This window comes from Toxorhynchites rutilus, chromosome 1, assembly GCF_029784135.1.
Source record: "Toxorhynchites rutilus septentrionalis strain SRP chromosome 1, ASM2978413v1, whole genome shotgun sequence".
Lineage (NCBI taxonomy): Eukaryota > Metazoa > Arthropoda > Insecta > Diptera > Culicidae > Toxorhynchites > Toxorhynchites rutilus.
In genome coordinates, this window is record NC_073744.1 from 180,446 (window position 1) to 187,952 (window position 7,507).

Below are 7,507 nucleotides of genomic sequence, written 5' to 3' on the forward strand. Positions count from 1 at the left end.
AATGGTCGGTGTTAAGTAAGACCGGACCATGTGACATTTTTATGATATCGAGAAACGAACCGTAACGTAACGAGCCGTATTTTCGATGTTGATGGCTTAAAAAAGGGAACGAGGTTGACTTCAATATTCTTTTAAAAGCAAACCAAACAGCGTTGGAACATAGCCAAATTGCTTCGACAACGCTAAACTGAAGAAAAGTTACCAAAGACAGAAACGGTCTAGAAATAATTTTCAGATGTACACAATCTCAGTACATACCGTCGAAATCGAATTTCATTATTATAAATTTGGTACAGCTTAAATCAGTGTTTCCCTGTGTTGCAGAAAGTTTTGTGTTAAAAGACCTCAATTCATGCAAAAATAGGATTCGATGGCCTTACCAAGAAGAAGATCTCCAATGCAAACCTATAATTAATAGAGAAGAGACGTGTGCTTTTGGGTATTGCAACCAGTCTATTCATCAGGCTATTCAGAATAACGAATGGCCAGGTGTATATGATGTAACCACCGAAATTGTGAAGTTACGATGCCCAAAGCTTCGGTGCAATCGTTTCGTGTATAACTATTTCTGCTAAATACCTGACAGTCAACAATTAGTATCAATTGCCTAATTCTTCTAAAATGTTAACTTTTTTTGTTCGATTGAATTCATTAACTACTGCAGAGTCATGCTTCGGCTGAAAAAATGTTATTTCAGTAGCTATGTGTATTTTGGACGAAATTACGATGTGTTATGTTTTCAGCTTATAATTTACGATGAAAACCTATTTGATAAGGAATGTATCGATGAGTAATCTCTAACATTTGATATGTTATTGTGTGTATTCACAGCACATGTTTTGTTTATTTGTAAAAAACACAACAGCAGGTCACTTATTTATGTTTGCAAGATACCGTTCTGAATCATATTTCGGACACTTTGTTCTAACATCTTGAAATGCTTAATGCACTGATGATATAACTATAAAAATAATATCACAATTGCTTCTTTAGAGTAATCACTTGGTTCCACTATCATTTGATATGAGAACTACATTTGAATTGAGGGGCTTAGAATGAAAGGGGTGTAAGTGATTTGATCGATTTCTCTACATCGACTGAAATTTAGAAAAAAATATTTTGCACTTTTGGTGCTCCAAGAAGGATGTAACATACAATCGATTCGCTAAAAGTATCAAAATTTGCCATTGAGTGTATAACGAATAGTTGAGAAGTATGGCAATGATTGTTCCCTGGAGGATCTGTCAAGAAGTGGTCGTAAACCCGGTTCTGCTGATCCATGATTGGACCAGAAAGTCGTGAATTATAATTCGTAAGTAACGATCTGCCTCTATTTGTGACTAGGTCAAGAGATTTGTTAGAATCATCTGAATGATCTAGCGTATGAAGAGGAGAGATGATTTTAAAACCCACAAGAAGCAGAAAGTTAAGGGTGTGTCACATCAAATTGCATCACGGAAAAAACGCTGTAGAAATTCGCCCAGTAGACCGATCCTTTTGAAAATTTTAGACAGTAAAATAAAAACTATTAAACAACTTTTGGCATTTTCTTTTTATTCATACTTCGAGCCCAAGCCCGTATGCTCGCACCTTCTTCTTTACCCCGTCCATAAAGTTCTGTACAACGTCAGGTTGTAGTTTTTTTTTGAACAGAAATCCATTTTCTCTTGAAGTCCGCCTCCGATTTGACAACTTTTGGGTTCTTCCGGAGGGCCTGCTTCATAATCGCCCAATATTTCTCTATTGGGCGAAGCTCCGGCGCGTTGGGCGGGTTCATTTCCTTTGGCACGAAGGTGACCCCGTTGGCTTCATACCACTCCAACACGTCCTTTGAATAGTGGCACGAAGCGAGATCCGGCCAGAAGATGGTCGGGCCCTCGTGCTGCTTCAATAGTGGTAGTAAGCGCTTCTGTAGGCACTCCTTAAGGTAAACCTGCCCGTTTACCGTGCCGGTCATCACGAAGGGGGGCGCTCCGCTTTCCGCAAGAGCAGATCGCTTGCCACACCATGTACTTTTTGGCAAATTTGGATAGTTTCTGCTTGCGAATCTCCTCCGGAACGCTGAATTTGTCCTCTGCGGAGAAGAACAACAGGCCCGTCAGCTGACGAAAGTCCGCTTTGACATAGGTTTCTTTGTCCATTACCAGGCAATGCGGCTTCGTCAGCATTTCGGTGTACAGCTTCCGGGCTCGCATCTTCCCCACCATGTTTTACCTTTCGTCGCGGTTAGGAGCCTTCTGAACCTTGTATGTACGCAGGCCCTCCCGCTGCTTGGTCCGCTGGACGAATGAACTTGACAAATTCAGCTTATTGGCGACATCCCGGACCGAACTTCTCGGATCACGTCAAAACTGCTTAACTACACGCTTGTGATCTTTTTCGCTGACGGAGCATCCATTTTTGCCGTTCTTCACCTTCCGGTCGATGGTTAGGTTCTCGAAGTATCGTTTTAGTACTCTGCTGACCGTGGATTGGACGATTCCCAGCATCTTACCGATGTCCCGATGTGACAACTCCGGATTTTCGAAATGAGTGTACAGGATTAATTCACGACGCTCTTTTTCGTTCGACGACATTTTTCCAAATTTACGAAAAATTGACAGTGAAGCATGGCCAACGTGATCTATACACTCTTATCTGATTATAAGCGAAAGCTGAAGATATAATTCCTAAAAATTAAATTTCTACAGCGTTTTTTCCGTGATGCAATTTGATGTGACACACCCTTTATCCAAACAAACTCCGCAACAGTAACGTCGTGCCAAAACGAGGGTTCTTAAGCTATATGAGCGTATTTTCCCAACCAGAGCATTTTGATGGACGACGAAACATATGTCAAAGAGGATTCCAGAACGCTGCCGGGGCCTCAGTTCTATACCAAATCAGTTGGGGAGAGTCCGAATGCGGATACAACTGTTGCGGTAGAAAAAAGGTACTAGTCTGGCAAAGCCATTTGCTCATATCTTCTACATTTCTAAAAAAAGGGATAATAAATTTTCAAATTTATTTGGACGAATACTAGAAGAAGAGATTGCTTCGATTGTATAGAAAGCATGACCTATCTCCCAGATTCTGGTTAGATTTGACAACAGCTCATTACTACGAATCTACTCTCCAGTGGATTGCGGAAAACAACGTCATGTATGTCGAAAAATTCATCAACTCACCAAGTTGTCTCCAACTGCGTTCAATCGAATGTTACTGGGCAATTTTTCAGGGCATATTGAAAAAGGGTAGTACAATGTCTCGGAACATGTCAGATTTTAGGAAGAATTGGTCAGCACCAAAAGAAAGTGCACGGAGGCTACTGCACAAAATTTGATAAGAAGTGTCAAATCCAAGGTACGATCATTCTACGAATATCAGCGATATGCGTGATTTATTTACACTAGGGGAAAAGGGGGGAGTTTGGACCACCTAAGCAAATCGTCTAATATTTCCAAACCAATACGGTCTAAATCAAAAATGTCACATTGTATACTGAGCTACACTTATTTTCTCTCAATCAATAACGTTTAATCATTATATCACGCTTCAAATTACCAAATATATCATAAAATAAAAGAGATGATTTTTGGACATTAAAATTTGATGCGAGGTGATTTGGTCCAGTGTGTGTTTCATAGAAAAAAACATACTAATGTTTATGTAAAGTATTTTGGTATTTATAATGTTACAATCAGTAACAGTGTTTTGGAATCGATACCAGGTGTCTTGGCCAGATTCCGGACAAGAAAAATTGGATTGGCACCATTTCGAATTCTGCATGAATCTATTCACTGTTGTTCGAGCATTTTCAAACACTTTCGTTGTTGGTCAAAGAAAATCCGTTCTTGATGGCCTAAGTTGCTCTTCCAAGCTCCTCCTTCTTCCAACGTTGTCTGCCCATCTTCTTTTTGTAATTCAGCGGCATCTAGAATCAATTAGACCAAAGAAAAGTATCAAATCTGTAGGACTAATTCACCCCACAGAAAGGTGTCCATGTCACCCCACACAACATGCAAAAATTAAAATGCATTTAATTTCATTTATTGTTATCAAACTTACAGTTTAGCTACATCGAATTGTTCCTCTTCTGTAGGCGAACAGAACTTTACTGCACAATACACGAAAAGTTTGTTTAATTAGCGGGAAAAACCTTAAAACCACGATCGGAAAACTCACATTTTTTGACGATTAAAGTGTTTTACCAAAGTTCATGCTACCGTTTCCCTCTAGTTGTGAAGTTTTACCAAAGTTTTTTTACTTTAGGTACATACGGTTCAACAATAGAAGGAAATGACATTTAAAAAATCCTAGTTGAGCCGTATTTTTTTAGATAAAGGGGTGGTCCAAATCACCCCGTGTTACCCTACTGTCTGTCAACACTATAAAAATCGAAAATATCAACAACAGTGTGTTATCGTTTGTTTACGATGAAGGTCGCGGAACGAATTTTCTCCGAGAACGCGTCTTTCGAATGCTTGGACAGCATCCGAAATCTGGGGTAGCTACACGAAGAACTGTTTGCCAAATGTGGTTGCTTTTGTAAAAAAGCGCTATAAGGAAAAAGATATTGTATTCTGGCCGGAGGTTATGATTTATATTTTAATAATTTAGTTAGTAATAGACTACAAGGGCTACGTTGACAACAACAAGTTTGAATGTGTTGATTGTGTATAAATTTCACGGGATATAAATTGTCCGTATTCAGTCAGACAGGACTAAGTAACAAAATAAGAAAAAATAGTTAATAGTAGCAAACAATTAATAATTTCTTAACCAATATTCTACTTTCATCAGATTATATTTACGTCGCATACAGTCAGATCTATGGCATAAATTTATTTTGATTGATTGTTAAAAACTGATAATAATATGCAGTCAGAGTGCACCAAGTGCATAAGATTAGAGCGAATATAGAGAAACTACGTTTTTCTGACAATTAGAAAATGGAAGGAAATTCAGATGAATTGTAGGATTTTTCCACATCAAAAGATTCTTCCCTTTGTCCTTCAATGAACACGGAAAAATAACTCATATTGAAACATAATGCATATGCCTTCAGACAGCTCATAATAATTGGAAAATTGATCGAATACACGAGTATTATTATATCTTTTTCGACAGAGTGGACTAAGTGCCGAAGAGTTTACAATGCAGCCCCAGCTTGGCAAGCGCCATGCTAACCACTAGACCATACGGACTACTCTCTTACTAACATATTTTTGCTATAATGAGAATAAAAAATCGTACCTGTGGACTAAGACAATTTTTTCACAAAATAACCAATAACGAATTCAAATAACCGAACTATTCATTTTCATAAAACGTTCCAGTAAGACCTACTTCTATGGAGATGACTTTGATTGAATGAAACATCACCCTACAAATTCTACACAAGAGTCAATTGTTCCTTTGAAGAAAAATAACTCATTTAAATATACCACAAAGATTTTGAAAAAAACTACTGAAACAGTTTTTAGTGTTTTAAAAAATGTACTGTAATTTTGGAAATAAGTAACTAATATTATCGGGTAAATTTCAAGTCTAGTACATTTCCAAAACACCTCAGAGCTTATGCTCGAGCTTGTTGATGTAGTTAACCAGAAGTAAGAGCATGTCAAAGAGCATAAAATAGCAGCGTTCTCTGTGTAAAACAAGATACAAATTTCAATATTTCGTAGTTTGGTCGGAAGATTCTATAGTTATAAAACAGCAGCGCTAAGATTTTTTGAACGCTTCGTGCCTGGACAAGAGATTCTATGAAATGAATTATCAAGGAAAATAGACCCCGATTCAAATTTCAAACCGATCTGATGATAAAATTAAGTATTAATTATATTCTTTCCAAAGTGCTACCCATCCAGCGTTATGCTGTTCTTTTTTAACTAAAAATTCTGAAGGCAATTTTTGGGCACGGGTGTTGCTTTAAGATCTTTTTCTGTAAAAATACATCAATGTCGTCAGGGTTTTTATTGAATTATTTATAAACGTTTATTCTATTTATAGACACTTGTTTGCTTATGTATTAATTAACAGATGCTTCACTTTTGTCTACTAATTTTCTAGGGAAACATTCTATTTATGACTTTTATTAACGTAATAACAAGTCAATCATTTAGATTGTTTGGTATAATTGAAATACGTTTGAGGTTGAGTAAAACCTAAGGATTCTTCTTCTTGAATGGTGTTAACGTTCCCTGTGGAACTTTTGCCGTCTCAACGTATGTATTTACTAGCGTCATTTATTAATACTTAGTTGAGATTTCTTAACCCAATTAACACGCCTTGAATGTATTCCGAGGGGCAAGCTCCAGAATACGCGTTACCACAGTGCAAGTCGAAGGAAATTTCTCTGACGAAATCGGAATCGAACCCGAACACCCGGCATGATAATGTGGGACGCTAACCACTCGACCACGGGTGCACTTAAAACCTAACGATTATGACCATTCAAATTTCGAACTAATGTGCACCTTTGGTGCTCCCGTGGCCGAGTGGTTAGCGTCATAACTAACATGCCGGGTGTTCGGGTTCGATTCCCGTTCTGGTCGGGGGAATTTTTCGTCAAAGAAATTTCCTTCTACTTGCACTGTGATCACGCGTATTCTAGAGCTTGCCACTCAGAATGCATTCAAGGCGTGTTATTTGGCATAGAAATCTCAACTAAGTACTAATAAAAATGACGCAAGTAATACTACGTTGAGACGGCGAAGTTCCTCTAGGAACGTTAGTGCCATTGAAGAAGAAGAAGAAGAGCACCTTTGGATCAACGAATGGAACTTATTCTAAAATTTGTGTACATTGAGAATCAATTTATAATGTCGCTGCTATCGTATATTTGTTTATGAAGTCGTTCTTAAATTAGCATATTCTAATCAGACAACTTATCTAACATGAATCGATTCTTACAAGATATGCAGAAAGCTTTTCAAATAATAATCCTGTCATGAGTATCAATGTAGCAATGGCCTCTGCAACATTTTCCCTATGATACTAGCCATACATAGGTGGCATTACGATTGTTACGTATCGATTGCTTGCAACGAATTACGCAGTATTGATTTCATTAGCAAACATACTATAGTAAAGAATCAATTTTTTCCTTTACTATTGATGTGAGTTTATCGATTTTCCACTCCGATGTCACACCGCATCAGCTGAATTTCGCCCTCGTTTAATCATTAATCTTCAAAATAAGAAATTGCAAAATACCAAATTATTCTACGGGGAAAAAGGCGTGAATGGAAATTTTTCCGGAAAATATCACGTACATATGAATGTACAGGCATTCACAAGCCGTTCCAATGTTGTTGCTGTCATGTTTCGGTTTAGACTGATTGTTTTTATTGGAATATTTTTGCGTGCTGCCAGCTTCGCTTCTGTGGCTTCCTCGGGTTCCGTCCCAACGTGTTTTAGAGGAAGGTTACGGCTGCGATACGGAGCTGACTAGGAAATTCATTAATCAACTTGTCAGTTCGTTAGCTTTTTCAATTTAGGGAAATTCTGTCAGTGTTTCTTTTCG